This window comes from Hemicordylus capensis, chromosome 1 (assembly GCF_027244095.1).
Source record: "Hemicordylus capensis ecotype Gifberg chromosome 1, rHemCap1.1.pri, whole genome shotgun sequence".
NCBI classification, from domain to species: Eukaryota; Metazoa; Chordata; class Lepidosauria; order Squamata; family Cordylidae; genus Hemicordylus; species Hemicordylus capensis.
In genome coordinates, this window is record NC_069657.1 from 272,370,287 (window position 1) to 272,390,097 (window position 19,811).

Sequence of the window (19,811 nt, forward strand, 5' to 3'; positions counted from 1 at the left end):
AAGGATTTTAGGCGTAGGGAGACTGGGAAGGGGTCATTGTCAAATTGGGGGATGACCTCAAAGCAATCTACGAATTGGAACAGGTTTCCAGAGATAATTACATAATCAATGATGCTAATTGATCTCAGCTCAGAAGGTAAATTCAGCAGGGTGTGGTCATTTTTGAGGGAGCCATTTAGGGTAGATTAAGTCTCTTAGACATTTGAGCCATGCACAGTCCTCTATAATTTGGCTTCTTGTCCTTCGAGTGGTGTGTGAGGAGGAGTACATCTGCTTCAGGATTAGGCGGGCAGCACTGATGGCATGCATACAGGGTGTTATCACCAAGGCCTAATCTTGAGGTGTTAAGATCACCACCTTTCACTGTATACACATTATGGAAGGTAGAGAGAAGAACAATAAGGTAGCTTTCCAGTTCAGACCATAATTTCCTAACCTGGAATTTCCACCTTGGCGGAGGTTGGTAGATGTATGTATGTATGTATGTATGTATGTATGTATGTATGTATGTTTTCATTCATTCATTCATTCATTCATTCATTCATTCATTCACCAACCTATCCATCCAAAGGCTCTAACAGCATTCAGTGTCTGAAGTGGATTTTCACAGTCATAGCATGTTGCTTAAATGAGGTTTTACTGATGTGGTGTGCAGGGTGGTAGAGACTAACACTCCCAGTCCACCTTGGGTCTGCCCTCTTCCCACACCAGCTTCTGCTCCCAATGAGTGTGAGCTGAGGCCTTTGAGCGTGAGGTCTTCAGATGTCCAGGTTTCCTGCACCATTATGACATCATATCTGGAGAAGGTCTGTGAAGGAGACATCCCTGCTGCTGGAATGTCACATTCCAGGTCCAACCTGCCACATTCCAGGTCAGAAGGGAGACATTATGCTGGTCTTCAGAGCAGCAGTCTGTGGTTTTATCATCAGGGACCAGTGTGGGGGTTTCCAGTGGTGTATCCTGAGGAGTGATGAGTTGAATGCACAGGGCTATGGAGGCAGAGTGATAAATCTCTTGGGTGCTTTCTGGTGCGGTTGGCTCCAACAAAACTCCAGAGGGCACGTTGGGCAGCTGCTACTCTTGTGGCAATGAGAGTGATGATGGACATGTGACCTCGTTCCTTGATGGTGCTGCAAGTTCAGTATGGGGTGTTTCTGATACATTTCTGACACCAGTAGACTTCTGGGGGCTGCATGTGGCGACTGCAGCTTTTGAGATTATATGGGTGATATAAGGGCCCCTTTCTTTGGAATTGCTATACCTGTGTCTTCTGGCAGTGAGGGTGATGATGGGTGTGTGTCCTCATTCCTTAGACCTCATATTCATCTATAGCAAATGAATGGAGAACCTGTTGAATTTCTGCCCATATGCAACCTTCCCCAGCTGAACTGAAATATCAAGGTAAAATGTGGGTTCATGAAGCCTAACTTGTAAATACAGCATAATATACCAAACTGTACATAGTCTTTACAGCTTAAGGTAGGTGACCACTCTTAAGTTGCAATTTCCACACTTTTACACTATGTCTGAAAACTGTAAGTACCTTAACTCTCATCTTAAACCAATGGTTTAAAAAAAATATTTTAATATATGATGCCTTGCCCATTGAGTAGTCTTTCTAGTTTTTTAAAAAATGTTAATGCCTTCCATTAAAACCATTAAAATTGTTGTCTTGTCTTGTCTTGCTACCAGAACTGTTAAAAGAAAAGAAAAGACAGATGCTTGTGAAGAAAAGAACCACCCCAAACCTTTCTGTGTCAACCACCTCATTGTAAACTGTAGCTGACTACTCATTAATTTCCCCATGCAGACTGGGATGCTTTCTGCCAAGCGGAGATTTTAAAATAAGCTGTTTTAAATACAGTCAGAGCAAATTAACTAAGCTGTGGCATAATGGAAGGTGAGAGGAAGATTTAGAAAAGTAGTGTTTGCTTAAGACTGTAAGCATCAGAAGCAGGAAGAGTGCCTTAGAGGACCTCAGAGAACAACCACTCTAGAAGACAGATAACAGGCTCCTGAATTGGTTTTACCTTGTATACCAAGGTGGAATTGACCTATGCAATCTTCACCGTGGCATGGGTTCATTGTCCACTCACTGCATACAGTGGATAACTGCAGACCCACCATCTGTACAGCAACCTAGCACATAAGATAGGGTAAATAGTGCCCTGGACAAGGAGTACCTTCTGCCCACCTTCCCAATGGTTAGTTTGTCAGTTGCCAAGCTGTGGAACATAGGAACATAGGAAGCTGCCATATACTGCGTCAGACCATTGGTCTATCTAGCTCAGTATTGTCTTCACAGACTGGCAGCGGCTTCTCCAAGGTTGCAGGCAGGAATCTCTCTCAGCCCTATCTTGGAGAAGCCAGGGAGGGAACTTGGAACCTTCTGCTCTTCCCAGAGCAGCTTCATCCCCTGAGGAGAATATCTTGCAGTGCTCACACATCAAGTCTCCCATTCATATGCAACCAGGGCAGACCCTGCTTAGCTATGGGGACAAGTCATGCTTGCTACCACAAGACCAGTTCTCCTCTCCTGTGTGACTGGTGCAGACTGTAAAACCTAGGCTGAGAGCCGAGTCTCACGATCAGTGAGACCCGGTTTGTAAGAGTGAGCGGGGAGAGCACGCTAAGCCTGCTCTCCCCGCACATGAGCAGGGCAGGAGCCCTGGGCGACCGGATCAGCTGCCCACATGACTGCCGGTTCTGTGACGGAGCTGGCAGGGGCTGGGGAGTTCGGGGGCTGCACGGCCCCCAGAAGCTCCAGTATGCCCTGCGTGAGCATGCATGGCATACTGGGGAGACTCCAGAGCCGGGAGGCTGCTTTTCAGCCTCCCGCTGGGGGTCTACTCATGAGTAACCGCACCGCAGAGCCATGCCGTGGCTACTCATGATTTTAAAAAAGGGTTTGCGGAGCGCTCGCTCCACAAACCTGGTTTAAGCAGCGGGCTACTTGAGTGCGTTACCCGCTCAAGAACCACCGGGCTCGCAGCCGAGCCTGGTGGTTCTTCCCACAATTGTAGAAAATCGGGCTAGTGGAGGCCAGCCTGATTTTCTACAATCGCGTGAATAGCCTCTGAGACTGACTGTTCCCAGGCTTTCCAAGCAATGCCCATGAAAAAGGCCCAGAGCTCCCTCTCAGTAAAGTGCTACTTTGCTGCCACTCCTCTAATGCTCCAGTTCTGGGATCCCGTTCAAGTTTCACAGGCCTTCTGCCGCTTCAGTCTTCTTCCCTCTCTCCAGATCTTTGCCTCTAGCATTTTTCCAACCTAGCCGACTCCCTTTCTTACTGTATGAGAAATTAGGCAGAGAAAACTCTTCCATGGTTCTGCTTCCCACCCACCCCCACCCCCGCCCAGCTCACTGCAGACAATATACTCAACAAACAATGAGCCACCATGCTCAGCCTGGCACACTCTCTCTCCCTCCAGGTAGGTGCCCTGGGTGACTGCCCAGTTTGCCCACTCCTAAGGCTGGTCCTCAGGGCCAGCACTGGTGGCAGATCATTCCATGCCACTAGTGTTGCCAGGTCCAGATGGTGAAAAAAGTCAATATCCATCACCAAACAAGTGGAAATAGAGGACACTTTTTACCAAAAAGGTCTCCCAAAAGTCTCCACTTTGCATAAGATCGGCATATATTGGTATTATATATATATATATGCATGTTTTGATGAATAATTGGTTGATTTGAGAAGAAATACAGCTCACTGCTGTGAAGCTGATGATCAGGTGAGTTGTATATCTGCTCAGTCTGCTGTCTAGGTGCTGAGTTCTCATGGCCCCTGCTTCTTAATTGTAAATCCATTTCCAGGGAGTTATTTGCACATGGCTTCATGCTGTGGGGTAAATGTTGAGCGAAGCCACTTCGAATCACACTCGCAATATTGAGGGAAGCAGCCCCTCTCCTCTGCTCCCAGGTTTTGTTTTGATGCAAGTTCACATGGCATGCCTCTGTGTTTTCCTTCTAGCCAATGGAGGGAGGGAGAGAGGGCTTTCTCAAGAGCTATATCTGCATTTCTAAAGAGAGTATCCCTCTTATCATGCTAATGGTTCCACATCAGTGCCTCTCCCTATTTGCTCTGGCGTTTTCAAAATAAGTTGCTTAAAACCAGCATTTTAAAAACCCAGAAATACATTGAGATAAGCTAGAATTCACAAGACAAAGCCCGATTTGTGTGTGGAGTGTTTCCAAGGATCTCAAAGGGACTTGGGGTAAGTTTGGCTGGTGTGTACACACACACACCCCCACACACACACACTTACTTCCGAAGGAGATTCAGGGTAACAGCCCTGTCTATAAGCCTCCTGGTCAGGGGCATAACTATAAAAGGGCAAGGGGAGACAATTGTCTGGGGGCCCACTGCCTTGGGAGGCCTCCCAGAGGCAAGTCACATGACTGACTCCCCAAGCTGCACACCCGCCCGGGCTTCCTTCAGTTGTATTCATCCTCTGAAATTGATGTGAGTGTTAAGACCTGGAGCTACCAGAACAACAGGTCTTTCTCTAGTACCATTACATGACTTGCATCGTCCACAATTGACAAAACCCTTAAAAAAATAATTTAGGATGATATTCTATTGTGGCACGTAGGATATAAATAAAAATATAAATTATATTCTGCTTTTTGTTACCACTATTCAGCCTAATTTAAGATTTCTTTACTTCATGAGCTGAGCTTCAGTAATGGGGGGGCCCGTTTTAAAATCTTGTCTCTGGGCCCACTCCAACCTTGCTACGCCCCTGCTCCTGGTTAGGTTTACCACACACACAGTCTTCTGCTCTCCTCCCTTGCGGGTCACCCAACCTGCTTTCCTCAGTCAGGCCAGCAACTTCAAATCTTGGCCCGAGGCAGGACAGCCAGCTAGCTATAGAGCCACCCTCTTTGCATTCAGGCACAGCACTGTGTGCACAGTTTCCCACTCACTTGCTGTTCTCTACCACTACCAACATTTATATACCGCTTTTCAATAGAAGGTTTCACAGTGGTTTTTCATGAGAAATAAATAAGAAGATGCTCCTCTGAGCCCAAAGGGCTCACAGTCTAAAAAGAAATTAAGGTAACACCAGAATCAGTCATTGAGGCAATTCCCACGATCCACGGAAAGTGGGCTAAGCTCCCTTAGCCTGCTTTCCTTGGATCATGGGAACCAGTGGGCTCAGTGAGCCTGGTGCTCCCACTAGCCTGCCTAAAGAACCCTCCCCTTAAATGAGGTTAATGGAGTGAGTGCTCCGTTAACCACATTTCATTGCTTGTGTGTCGCTGTAGCATGCAGCAACACACGAGTAGACCCCCGGACTCGGAGGTCTCTTGCACGGGGCATCCTGGAACTTCTTGCGTGGGGCATCCGGGAACTCCCAGGGGCCGCACGGCCTCCAATCCCCGCAACCCCTGATCCCCGCAGCCCCCGCTGACTGGCAATTGTGTGGGTGGCCAATCTGGCCATTCAGAGAGGAAGCAGTGATTGTCTGTGGGGAGTTGAGCCCTTTTGGGCTTCCTCCCCACAGAAGGCGGTAGCCTCCTGCAGCGATCATGAGGATCGCTTCATTGAAGGGATGCTGTGCTAGAGTTGAATAGCGCCAGTTGCTCTCCCCATGATAAATAGAAGAGATTCACCACTTTAAAAGTTTCCTTTTTACTTAGAAGTGTCACCACTAACTGAGTAAAGTTAGTTAGCTAACTGCTAACTTCTCACCACCGCCACCACATGAAGGAAGCAAGATGCACTTGCCGGGCCCACCGATCCTGCATCATGTGGCTCTGCAGCCTGCCACTGAAACAGAGCCTCCCCTCTGGCTTCCCCATTGGATGGATGGTCAGTAGGAAGGGGAAGGAGGCAGAGGAAGAGAAGCCGCTCGTGAGAGCAAAGTGCTCTGAGTGAACAAAATGCTCCAGCTGCTGCCCAGAATTTTGGACACTACAACACATGCAAAAAAGTTATTTGGTCCCCAAAATAGTCCCTATGCCTCCTAATGCAAAGCAAAAGTCATTTGGTTCCCAAAATAGTTGCATGTCCTCTATAAAGTCCCTAGTTGGCTACATGCCACCCAACTCCACATCTGTGTGGTGCTGGTATGTCCAGATTATTTTCAGTTCACGGAATGTGTTTGTCTATGCATGAGTTGTGCCCCCACATCTTCTGTGATTTTGCAAGGAATCTTGGGGAGCTCTTCCTGGTCCACATGTTGCTAGCTTCCCTGTGCCCTTTTAAACAGTCCTGCCTACAGCAAGTATTCAGTTTGCCTGCCTAATCAGGCTAGACCTCTCCCTGTGCTTACTTTGCTTCCTATAAGTCAAATGGGCATTGAACTTGGAACTACAGTTATCCCTTGTCAATCACGAGTTCCCCAATCTCGGATTTGAGTTTCTGCGACTGGGAAATTGTCACCACCCTTGCCAACTGTGACCCGAGTATCCATGGTTTGGCACCTTTTTTAAAAAATTGGGCATTTGGGGGAGGGTGGTTCTGGGGGTCAGGGGGCAACTTTGAGGGGTTCAGGGGCAATTTCGGGGGGTTGGGGGTCATTTTTTCTGGGGGCTTGGGGATCATTTCCAGGGGTCAGGGGGAATTTTTTCTCATTTTTTCTTTATTTTTAGGTACTTCCCCAATCACGATTCCCCTAACCCCCTGTTTCCCATTCATTTCAATGCTTGCAAGAACCGTGAATTTGCCAACTTCAATGATTTCCAGGAACAGAACCCTCGCGGTTGGCGAGGGACAACTGTACAGCCAAGATTGGTGTCTGCACCACAGAAGTGGCCACTAGCACACAGACACCAGACCACACAAACCCAAATATTTCATCTGCTTCAGCCAAAGCACATACCAAGGCTATTAGTATCAATATTATTAATATTAATCAACTGTCAAGGCCATTTCTTCCTCTCTCCTTAAACAGTCTTCACGGTTTATCCTTTAGCCATTTCCTCTGCCAACAGAAACATAACACTCATTGGCAACATCCAAACATCCAGCCTTGGCAAGTGACCTGACGTTCAAGGCAAGGACTGTGTACATTGCCTCAGCTGCTTAACAGCAGAATGGGGGACATACTTAACACAGGACAGAAACATCAGTCTTGGTGTCAAGATTACAAATTCTGTGAGACATAGTGTGCGGGCACTGAATGGAAAGTTTACACACCAGAGAATAACATACCTCAACTTGGTCCTTATTTATATAAGGAGCATTTAGAGATTTCATTAATTTAAAAATATTTGGTGAAAAATGTCAGTCATGGGAAAGCCTCCATTTCAAGGATGTAGAAATAATGTGATGAACAGATATAATAGAAGATTGTAACTACATTGAGTTTACATCTCTTCTCTGCCTCTGCCTTTTACCTACTCAGCTCTGGAGGTGGACATGGACAGTTGCATATATAAGAAAATAACAATGGAACCCACTTTTAATCTTTATTGTATATATACCTCTCTCTTTCCCCATATCGTTCCTCCTTTCTCTTTCTTCTCAAGGTTATGAAGCCTTACAAGAGTGGAGCAAGAGCTCAGTCCTTGCAAGAAGCCAGTAAACGAGCTGTATGTGATTCTTGGCTTGCAGTGCTGCACATGCAGAGGGGAATGGAGACATTATTTTCACTTCTCTTCCCCTCTTCGCAAAAGCTTTTGTTGTGAGGGTTCCATGACCCTCAGGGACCTATTTGTGGAGGTAAAAAGGGAGTTTGCAGGGAGGGGAGAGAAGCAAAAAGTCTCTCTCTCTCTCTCTCTCTCTCTCTCTCTCTCTCTCTCACACCCCGCCCCCGTGTGCTGCACTTGCAAGCCAAGCCTTTGGGGTCCATGTGAGGACAAAGTCTTGCTCTGCCTTCATAAGATATCAAGTCAGCTAGTGTGACTTAGTTCTGAATAAACATGGGATGAAAAATGTACAAATGAACACTGGCAAGATAAGGTGCTGGTTGCTGCATTTCTTGCCTTTTCTTGAGCTAAAGAGAATAATTAATAAGCACTTGCAACGTAATCCTGTGCATGCTCACTTTAAAGTAAGCCTCACTGTGTTTAATCGGAGTTATTTCCACGCCAGTGCTTAGGATTTAATTTCAGCCTTTCTCTTTAAAAGAAAAAAAGAGTCAGCAAATATGAAACCTTTACTTTACAGCTGATAAAACGAACTGTGAAAATAAATGAAGGTTGAGACATCACATTTCTTAGAAGGCCATTTTAGCCAGTATGTCTTGGTGAAGCACAATGATGATCTTCAAAAACAAGAAACTTTTCTTTACATTGAGTTGATGAAGACAAATGCAGTCCAGTGTGGTGCAGAGAACGGGGCGCTGGAATGTTCACACGACTGACTTACACACACACAAAAAGTAGCAGTGACTCTCAGTGACTTTCAACATGAGATTTCAAAACAGTATGGCAGAAACCCAGTCATGCTACTCTCAGTGTTTTTCAACAGTGTGGAGCAGTTTGCAAGAAGCTTGGGAAGCAACGTGTCATATCCACAATGAAGCAAAGTATACAACTAAACAAGAAGAAAGCCTGCTGTGTGCTTATTTCAGATCAGAAACAGGTTCCTGTCTAGAAGTCCCAGCTAATAAGTCTTGGTCAGCTGTTAATGTGCCAAAATTCCAGTATTGGTATCACTTCCAAAGTTCTGTCAACAGCATCCTGTTTAAAAGCACTTTTGCACTGTTTTGGTTTATTCTTCTACAAATATTACACAAACATAATCAACTGCTTGTTTTGAAGTTTGACCCCTAATCCAGTAACTCCTGCCCCCTCTCCAACCAATCCAAACATACCCAAATTCTTTCTGGAAATTCCAACTGAGAATAATCAACCAAAGTTTGAAACAAGGCAACAACATCTATACATTCTTTAGTATTCATTCATTCACTCACTCACTCACTCACTCTCTCATTCATTGGCTGCATGTGTGTACCGCCTTTCTGCCAAGACATTCAAGGCTGTTTGCAATTTAAAAATACTGAAACAAAACCAGAAAGTGACAAAGCAGCAGAGTTGTCTCAGGCCAGTGTGGTCTCTACAGGAGCTGACAGGTGTGGAGGCTCTCTGGCCTGGGCTTCTCCTCATCAGACTTTCCCCACAGGGCACACAGGTTTTTAAGTAGACCCTTAGAAGGTAGGGGAGGGTCTAAGGTAACATTCAGTCTCAACTGGACTCTCCAAAGCCCTTTTCAAACATTTTGTTCAAGTGTACAGATGTCTGTATGCTCACACATGTGTTTGTGTGAATGACTGTACTTGTGTCCATTTTAAAAGTGAACCTGGGTACAGGCTCTCCCTCTCTTCAGAGGCGTAACTATAGGGGGGGCAGGGGGGGCACGTGCCCCGGGCGCCATCTTTTCTGGTCACGTGGTGGGCGCCGCCATGACAAAAAATATTTATTATTATTATTTATTTTTTGTTAATACAAATGTTTCCTGCTCAGTGCAGCAGCGCTGCAGCAGTCAAGGGAGCGCGTCGGCGCCCCCTCCCCCACGAGCGGTCCCTTCTGCACCGCCCACGCCCCCCCATTGCTTTGCTGGCACCTGGCGGCCAGTCAGTGGCCTGGCTTGGCGGCGGCGGCGGGCGCTTGTGAGGAAAAACCTAAGTATAATGTAGTATGTTGGGGGGGGCGTGGGGGGGCGCCATTTCAGTGCTTGCCCCGGGCGCCGTTTTCCCTAGTTACGCCTCTGCCTCTCCTAAATATAAGAGAATTGCCACTTCAAAAGGTGCCTCTGGGCTCAATTACAGGGCCAACTTTACAGTCTGAAAAACAAAACATGAGGGAAATTCTACTATTGTATTTTTAGAAACACATTTAAAACAATCAGGACAGGAAAAAATAACTTTAACTAAGGAAACTGAAATTCTGCCATATATTGTTTGATTGTGATGGAGGGGGAGGAAACAAGCCATAGAGAAAGCACTCCTTCCAGTCTGCTTAGCACTTTCAGACGAGAAACCAGAATTAATAACCAACAGAGCTGTGAAGGTGTGGATTCAAATCCAATATATATTGCTGATCATGCTCCAAGGGCTGTGCCTTGTCTTAGCTCTATGTATACTTTAAGCTAGAGATACTCACAATTAGAATCATATCTATATTTATTTAAAACCATTCTGAAATGTCCCGCAAGCTGGCAAAAGTATGGAAACATAGCATAGGGGCTCTGAACCATCTGTAGTCTCAGGCAACTAGTCATCTGTTACCTGTTGTGCAAATTACTATACGAAATGGTGTGTCCCTGCACACAGGCTTGCACTCTAAATGAAATAAGTTTTTTTTAAAAGTGGACAGAGGCAACACCAAAATATCAATTTGATTGTGCAAGGGGTCATGGCTTCATAGACTAGCAACAGATTTTTGAGTCCTTTTCTCTGAATATGAGTGCATCACTACCTTTATGACTTGCTTACTTCTGACTTGACAGGGGTAGAGCAACCATTGGGCAACCCTGTGCTGCAAATACGGACTGCCTTATGGGGCCAGGACCAGAGAGGCTGCCCAGTCAGGCCAGGGGGCTACATATTGCCTGCCTCCACAGCTGCTTGCCTGCCTGCCCCCCTCCCTCATTGCTGGGCAGTGTTGTCATTAGCCTGCGGGCCAGCTCTTTGCTGGTGCCAATGCGGGCAGAGGGGTGAGGCTGGCAGAGGCGGAAGCTAGCAGCAGTGGGCCACAGCCCACCTGGCTACCCTAGTGGTCTTGGATGGGGTTGGCAACCCTCCAGGGCTGGGCTGGAGTGTCCATGAATCAGCATCAACTTCCAGGTGACAATTGAAAGCAATCCTGGAGATTTTAATAGCTTGCAATCATGAAAAACATTGGGGGGGAAAGCAATCTCCAGCAAAAGCTTCAGTCATAGCTAGCAATCCTAGTCCTGGATTGGTGAAGGAGGAACGATCACCTTTTCTCCCTTCCAGAATGTTTTAACTGACTCAGAACTGAGTCTAGTATCAAGCAGAGTGCAGAGTGCATATACCCATCCATATAGAGGACTGTACGCCAACTGCAATCCATTGAACTTGCTTCAGTGGCAACAAGTACAAAGAGAGGCACACCCCTCCTTGCATATTCTCACCCCTCCAAAAACTACAGAGCAACAGTACACCATCCAGCATGCCCTCTGCCTATGCTAGTCTTAAAAGTACTGTTACAAGAACAGCCTTTGAACTCTGACATTACTGAAGAGGAGGAAGACTGGATTCTTTCATTAAGTTTAAATCTTCCCAGCGAGTGGAACTTGTTGAGTAACATCAGGCTATCTGAAGATGTGAAAGAGCTAACGATGTGAAACTTTCTATTTGTATGGATCTCTTTAATGCAGAAATTTAAAGCTGTGAGTGGGCTATGCAAAAGGAACTCTGTTGAGCCAAATTTCTCTATTGCTCTGCAGAAAGAGCTGCTGCTTTGGGGGAAACTCTGCAGGCCTTGTTGATTTGCAGAGTGAATGCTTACGTTCATCAGTTTTCAGGTTGTTTAAAACACCTAATGTGAAACGATCCTACTTAAAATGTACTGTGATATATTAGAATGTCACTATTCAGTCTTACTGTTATACTAAAGCACTTCTTTAATGCCAGGTGGCAGGCAAACTGCTATGCATTTTACTACTTTTGCTCTATCACGCTACCTCTTCGATTTAATGTGCACCTCACAGTTATAGAAGGGCCACTGCTCTGATCATGATGGGAGGGGCCAGTAGTAGAGCACCTGGTAGCTTTTCAAGCCCTTTAGCTCGCATCCCCTCCGGAATGGAGGGTCTGCATTTACATATCGGGCAGATTTACCCCGAAGTCCCTGTGAGCTATTGGGGAGTACTTCATACACAATTTGGGTTTTTCACTGCACGTTAGAGTGCAGCCTGATTTATATCCGGGGTAAAAAAGTACACTGATTGTGTCAGGTTTTTGGGATAAGAGTTTGCAGTAAAGCCTCCCAGAAAACTCGTGGTGAAGCCTGCTGTGTGGAGAACTCCCTCTGGAGGGACTGTAGCTCATTGCCAGAGCATCTCTTCTGCATGCAGAAGGGCCCAGTTTTGATCCCTGGCATCTCCAGGTAGGACTAGGGAAAGAGCCATACCTGAAATTCCGGAAAGCCTTTACTAGTCAGCATATAAACTATACTATGCGGGTGTCAGGGCCAGCTCCAAGTTTCAAGGGGCCCTCAGGAAACTGCCCTCCATCAGTCCCCTCTGTGGAAAGTCCCTCTGCCACCACCAGATAAAGGTTATAGGCACAGAGAGGGTCTCAGGGATCAGCAGTGGGCTCTGGATCTTTGGAAGCTGCCCAGTGATGATGATCCTAGTCCTAGTCTTGATGCCAAGATCCTTGTCTTGGCATTAAGACTTCCTGCTTCTGTCCCCGGATGAGGAAAGAAGGAACTCAGATAACCTTTTGGCTATTCTTTGTATGGGTCTCTCAAGGGTTCATTTTGCCCCCTATGCTTTTCTGACATTTAGCAATAGCAATAGCAATAGCACTTACATTTATATACCGCTCTATAGCTGGAAGCTCTCTAAGCGGTTTACAATGATTTAGCATATTGCCCCCCAACATTCTGGGTACTCATTTTACCGACCTCGGAAGGATGGAAGGCTGAGTCAACCTTGAGCCCCTGGTCGGGATCGAACTTGTAACCTTCTGGTTACAGGACGGTAGTTTTACCACTGCGCCACCAGGGGCTCCTCATTTACATGAAGCTCCTAGGTGAGGTCAGCCAGGAATCTAGAATGCCATCTCATCAATATGCTGATGACACCCAGATGTGTTGCAGGGGAGTAATGGCAGGGGAGTTGCAGGGGAATAATGGCAGGAGAGAGGGCACGCCCTCAACTCCTGCCTGTGGCTTCCAGCAGCATCTGGTGGGCCACTGTGCGAAACAGGATGCTGGACTAGATGGGCCTTGGGCTTGATCCAGCAGGGCTGTTCTTATGTTCTTATGTGTCGCTCCTTGGCATCTTCGTGGAATGATGTAGTAGAGATGCCGGATGAGTGTTTAAAATTGGTAATAGACTGGATGAGGGCCAGTAAACAGAGATACTATTGGTGGATTGTTTTTCTAGATGGGGTAGTGGGGGTGGAATTCACTCTCTGGACAAGATTGCACCGCCCCTAAAAGATTAGATTTGCCTTTGAGGAATACTGTAGATTAGTATTATCACAGGAGGCCTGAGGGGCTAGGAGCATGCTACCACCTGAGAGTGATGCACCAGCTGCAGCCCTCCTGGGTAGAAATAGCCTCACCACGGTCATCCATGCTCTGGTAACCTGCAGATTAGACTGCTGGAATATGTTTTACATGGGCCTGGCTGCCTTTGAAGCCTGTTTGGAACTTCACCTCGTTCAAAATACAGCTGCTAGACGCTTGACTGCATAAGTCAATAGGAATATATCTCACTGACTCTTAAACATCTGCACTGCTTACTGGTCTGTTTCGCATCACAACACATAAGTGCTAGGGCTTGCCTTTAAAGCCCTATAAGGCTTGAGGCTGGGATACCTAAAGGCACATCTACCCTCCCTTCAGGAGGTACAGTAAGATGATTGTGAGAGGGCCTCCTCTGAGCAACTCCACTGACCAAAACTAAGTCAATGACGACTGGGAAGAAGTCTTCTCAGTTTGGGACCCCGAGGGAGGCTCACCTGGTAGGTTGTCTTTTCAGCACCAGGAGGCTTTACAGACAGGGCTATTATCCTGAATTTCCTTCCGTAGAGAGTGTGTACATTCACACACCAGCCAAACTTACCCCAAAGACCCTTCAAGACCCTTAGAAGCACTCTACACATAAATTGGGCTTTGTCTTCCAAATTCTAGCTTATCTCAATGGATTTCCAGATTGTTAAAATGCTGGTTTCAAGTGACTTTTTCTGAAAATGCCAGAGCAAATAGGGAGAGGCACTGAGGTAGAATCATTAGCATGATAAGAGGGATACACTCGTTTAGGAATGCAGATATAGCTCTTTAGAAATCTTCCCCCCCCCCCCCCGACAATTGGCTAGGAGGAAAACACAGATGTGATGTGAACTTGCACCAAAACAAAACCTGAGAGCAGAGGAGAGGGGCTGCTTCCATCAATGCTGTGAGTGTAATTCGAAGTGGCTTCACTCAACATTTACCCACAGCATGAAGCCATGTGCGAATAATTCCCAAGCAAAGGCTTTTCTCCCTCCTAGCTTTTTAACTTGTGAAACATATTCATTTATTGAATTTATATACTGCCCAATATCAAAATCTCTAGGCGTGTACAGAATTAAAACACAATATAAAATATTTAAAATATGTTAGGCTTGTTCTCATGAAATATTGCTGGATAGGAAGAGCATCCAACCAGGCTCCAAAGCCTGTGCACGCTTCCAGGAAATGGCTGTGTGTCAGCAAAAATAGAGGGGGGAGGAGGGGGAAATTATCATATGCGATCTGCGATCTGGGTTGTACACTGTGGGGTGTGCCTTTCCTCCACCCTTGATACAGTGCTGGGTACATGGTATGGCTGGCCACCGTCATCCTACCCAGATTGCAGCTCACACATGGTCACTTCTGCCTCTTCCTACGGTGATTTCTGCCAACACATGATCATTTCTCAGGAGCATTCATGGGGCTGAGAAGCAGCCCATTCTTTCCTGGCTCTTACATACAGGATCCAGACTAAGTGAGAAATGACTAAGCACCACTGAAAAACTCAAGACAAGTCAGCCCATTAATTCACATAGGACTGAATCATGAGCAACTTCAGTTGGAACCTGCCCACTATTTTTCATCTTGCATTGTTTATTGTGTTGTATTATTTTTATCTTAGTCTGAGTCACTCTCAGAATACTTATATTAAAAGGCAGTCTATAAAACCCATGAAATTAAAAAAAAATCAAAGTAATTTTGTTTATTTAGGAGTTTTACCTCTGTCCACAGTCACTGTATTGCTCCTAGAGGTTAACTTAGAAGTGTCAGCAACAAGCCTAGGAGTCAGACTTGGCCTTACCTCTGCATGGCTCCAATCCCATGTTTGCCAAGAGAATGGGCAGTAGGTCAGCTGTGAGGCACTTATAGGGAGGAGCAGATGCTTAACCCCTCCACGGCCCATGGTTTTTCTTTGCAGATCTACCACACATACCTAAAATTTCAGAGCCCAGCTGGCAAATTAAAAAAAGAAACTGTGAAAAAACTGTCAAGGAACAAATTTTCAGGGTGGAAGCAGGAGGTATGGGAAGGGTTAAACACCTCCTTTCCTGAAGCCAATTATCTCCCCTGCAGCTGCCTGCCTCAGCATCCACATCAGCATTATTGGGTAAGCACACAACTGGAAATCCCCTGTTTCATTCTAACTTCTACAGTAGCTTGGCCTTAACACTATACAAGGATTTTTTTTTTTTTTTTAAAGACCCTGCACAAAAGGGACTCCACACAGGCTGTTCAAAAAAGGTCAGGCACAACCAAAGGGAGAGGATTGCAAAGCAGGGAAAGGTAAGACGTTCAAGCACAGCTGAACACACAGTTTATGAGAGCTGCAAAGGGTGAAAGGGGCTGACTGCAGATATTCATGAGGAGCTAAGCAAATAAACTTTACAAGCATAAATATTAGCCTGATGTGACTGGTGCCAAGAAGGGTCAATTGATTCTTCCAAGAATGAGAACTGAGGTGGGCAGACTATGTGGCATTGTTAGTTGTCACCTTCTTTAAGATGGTCATTAGCCACCACATATTCATTCATTCATTCATTCGATTTCTATACCGCCCTTCCAAAAATGACTCAGGGCAGTTTACACAGAGAAATAATACATAAATAAGATGGATCCCTTTCTCCAAAGGGCTCACAATCGAAAAAGAAACATATGATAGACACCAGCAACAGTCACTGGAGGTACTGTGCTGGGAGTGGATAGGGCCAGTTACTCTCTCCCTGCTAAATAAAGAGAATCACCACGGTAAAAGGTGCCTCTTTGCCAAGTTAGCAGGGACATAGGAAGCTGCCTTCTGCTGATTCAGACCATTCGTACCTCTAGGTCAATATTGTCTGCACTAGGGTTTTATACAGATTCTTTCCTAGCCCTGCATGGAGATGGCAGGGATTGAACCTGGGCCCTTCTGCATGCAAAGCACACTCTCAGCCCTTGGGTTACAGCCCTTCCCCTCTCTTTCATTACTAGAGCCCAAGAAATATAGGACATGGGAGTGCAATTCAGCAGACTGACGTGAGTAATAGATCTGAGCACACAAAGATTGGAATCTCTTCAGTTATGCAACTTTTGCCGCCTGACCTCTGATAGCCAAGGCCATTCTGAAGAGATACGGTAGTTATGCCTGCCAGAAATGGAAACAAAACCTTTTGATGCACTCCTCACCAAATCAAGTACCAAACTGATTTGTACCAAATCAAGTACCAAATAACAAATCAAGTTAGCCCCTGCTAACTTGGCAAAGAGGCACCTTTTAACGTGGTGATTCTCTTTATTTAGCAGGGGGAGAGTAATTGGCCCTACACACCTCCAGCACAGTACCTCCAGTGACTGTTTCAGGTGTCGATCTTATGTTTCTTTTTAGATTGTGAGCCCTTTGGGGACAGGGAGCCATCTTATTTGTTGTTTTTCTGTGTAAACCGCCCTGAGCCATTTTTGGAAGGGTGGTATAGAAATCGAATGAATGAATGAATGAATGAATGAATGAAATTATTTGTGTAAATTTACACCATTTATGCTCAGTGGGAGAGAAAGAGTGGGTGCTGGCTTAGCACTGCAGCAGCAGTGCCTCATGCTGGACTACAGACAGTGATAGGGAACTCCAGAAGCTGATAATGTTGGCAAGGGTGAAAAGAGGTGATGTCTGTGCCAGTCCTTACCCAGGGGGCAGGGACAGCAAGATGGGGCAGAAGCAGCTTGTTGCATTTCATCTCAAGTGGGGAATAGCACCAAGCCAAAAATTTTACATTTGATCTTCAAAACTGATTTTTAAGATGTTTTTGAATTGTTTTGTATTGTATTTTGGGGTGTGTGTGTTGTGATTTCAAGTGTTATGTGTTTTTACTTGAAGTTCTAATATTGTGTTGTGAGCCACCCAGAGAATAATTTGTTTTGGGGCAGCTAACAAATAGTTTTTATTTTTATTATTATTTTATTTTATTATTATTATTATTAGAAATGTTTACAGAAATTGTTTGTACTCCAGCAGGGAGCAAGTCAGGCCAGAAAACACAACATAATAGAAGGGCATAAAGCAACTTTATACTGTGTCAGGCCATTGGGCCATCTATGATGCCAGTATGATATCAGGAAAAAGCTATAAAATCCTATGCATGCTTATCTGATTAAGCCACACTGACTGAACTCAGTGGGATTGGTTTTCAAGTAATAGAATAAGCTGTACAATCTATAACAGAATCAATTAACACTTTTTATTATACTAATCACTATAGCTTTTCTATTAACTTGACATAAAAAGACAACCGGCCTCCTAATGAGGATGGGGCTACAATGAACATTTCTGGCTTGCCAAGCATTGAATCAAGACATTCAATAAGCATGCTTATTTTAGACATCTGTGCTTGGTCCAGGCTTAGCAAAGAATACTTCTCCTGAGGCTGAATGCTAAATTTGCCACAGCATCGCAATTCTTGAAGCAAGAGATACAGGCAAGCTGTTAGGCAGTCCTAAGTCCTTCCCTGAGTTTGTAAATCTTCGGGTCTCTGTGTGTGTGTGTGTGTAATGTGCTGATGGAAGGGCTGAAATGCTCCCCAAATCTGATGTGTGCAGACACAAGCAGCTGGAAGTAGTTGTGTGCTTGCTTTTAGGTCATGTTGACTGAGTGGTCTGTGTTGTCCCTTATCCCCGACAGCAGTCAGCTATGAGAGACAGTTTCTGGCCTTGAGGACTCATTCTAGCAGAAGAGCTGTGACAGCCTGGAGTACCATGAAGATGACAAAAGTTCTGTGGTGGAGGCTAAGGCCAGAGTCACATAATCAGCCAGTTCATAACTCCTCTTTTTCAGGGGAAAAGAAGAGGAACTTAAAGAGCATAACAGGCTGAAGGAGAGGGAGAGTACAGCTGTGACTCTCTTAAAGAGAAGTACTTCTTCCTAACTCTGAACAGAGCTAACATGTTGACATTATGTATCAACCAAATTTCATCTTTCTGTTTGGGTCTCAGAAGAACTTTCTCACAACAGGGTGTCAGCTTCCTGTTTAGAAAGCAAATGAACTCTGGGAGATCCTCCTATGAAATGTCTGAATATGATGATTGGGTGGTGAGGCAGGAAGTACCATATCCCCGTGCATAAAATGTGTTGAAGTAAGAGACGCTCTTCCAAGTAACCCATACAGGAGATGATGATTATGTTTGCCTCAGTGTATAGTGAAGTGAGTTTTTAATAGCAACCGCTTACTTCCTCCCCACACAATTTGCATCCATCACTGCCTTATTTCTGCCTATTGCCCAATCTGAAAATCGTTGAAGTGTGTCAAGAAGGAAATCACCCTTGGCATGCATGACGTGCAGAAGGTTCCAGGTTCAGTCCCTGGCAGCTTCAAGCAAGGCCTCTGTCTGAAACCTTGCAAGTGTTGCTGCCAGTCAGTGTAGGCAAACTGATAGTGTACAAACACTATCTCCAGCTGCTGGAGATAGTGTCTGTACATTGAAACTGTTCTGCTTTAACCAGTAACATCTGGTGATTTTTAATTGAAATAAAGAGGCCTTGCTGGAAAGAACTGTTTCTGTAGTATGTTTCGTGGTACAAAGTGCTTCACAATCCTCTCGCGTATGATTGAAGCAACCTTACAAGGTTTGTTTAACCAAGACATACCAGACTTACTTCCCAAAATGATCCAGCAGCCTCCCAAACTCAACACATCTATTAATATCAGCGTGCTCAACCAAAATATGCACTGGCCTTCTTTAACTTCCAGGCAATATGTAGTAAGTAATAAAGGAGTACATGCTTGTACCACAAGCAATAGTAGATCATTATGCCATGAAATGCATAGATTTTAAAGCCTTCTTCATATCACCTAGTTTACAGTATCTATGTGAAAATCCTTGTTTTCTCTGTATCATCCACATAGCGTTACCAGAAATTTGCTATTCTGGTATTCTAAAAGTGTGCCGTCGTGTTAGTGTCGACTCCTGGTGACCACAGAGTCCTGTGGTTGTTTTTGGTAGAATACAGGAGGGGTTTACTATTGCTTATCTCCTGCACAAAGGCTAATCATAAAGGCCCCAATCTAGCTCTAGTCTTGCACAACATACACTAATCCTAGATGGGAATGAATAATGTCATCCATTCCAAAAGATACATCTAAGAAGTCTAATGGGACCCACATTGAGTACTACAAGGGAGATGCAAAAACACATTCAGATCTACACAAGCTTATGTATGTACCATCTGCTTCTGGACATGGATTTCCTTTGCTAGATCAGGGCAAGGAACAGTAGGGACTTGCTGATCTTATTAAATAATGCCAAAACTGTCCTGGACAACAGTATAATCAAACAGCTGAGAGGTTCCTGCTGTTAATTAGAGGAACTTTGAGAGAGTGTATCCAACAAACCATCACTCTAGTTAGTGCTCTCGTACTTATTTGATGTGTTAGAATGTACAGGCAGCCCACTCTATGACATTAGCTGAATCAGAACAGTTGGATTTCATTCCATTTAATTTCACCAGTTTCATTAGTCTGAAATCAATGTGTTCAGATCTCCATCCTCATTGGTATATGAAATGAAGCCAAGAAAGAAATCCATTCTTTATGCAGAATAAGGTTTACTGAGATATTAAGGGCACAATATTCCAGCACTGCCTCTGCTATTGTCTCACTTTGGGGGATATCTTCTTACCCAAGTGAAATAGCCAGATCCATGCA

The 19,811-nt window shown here is 45.1% G+C and overlaps 1 long non-coding RNA gene across 1 annotated transcript; it reads left to right on the forward strand.

Moving 5' to 3' along the window:
• The first annotated feature begins 15,342 nt into the window (after positions 1–15,342).
• LOC128349326 (uncharacterized) lies at positions 15,343–18,659 on the forward strand. The gene is made up of 2 exons (XR_008318753.1): positions 15,343–15,426; positions 17,792–18,659. It is a non-coding gene; the product is annotated as an uncharacterized LOC128349326 (long non-coding RNA).
• Positions 18,660–19,811: the final 1,152 nt, after the last annotated feature.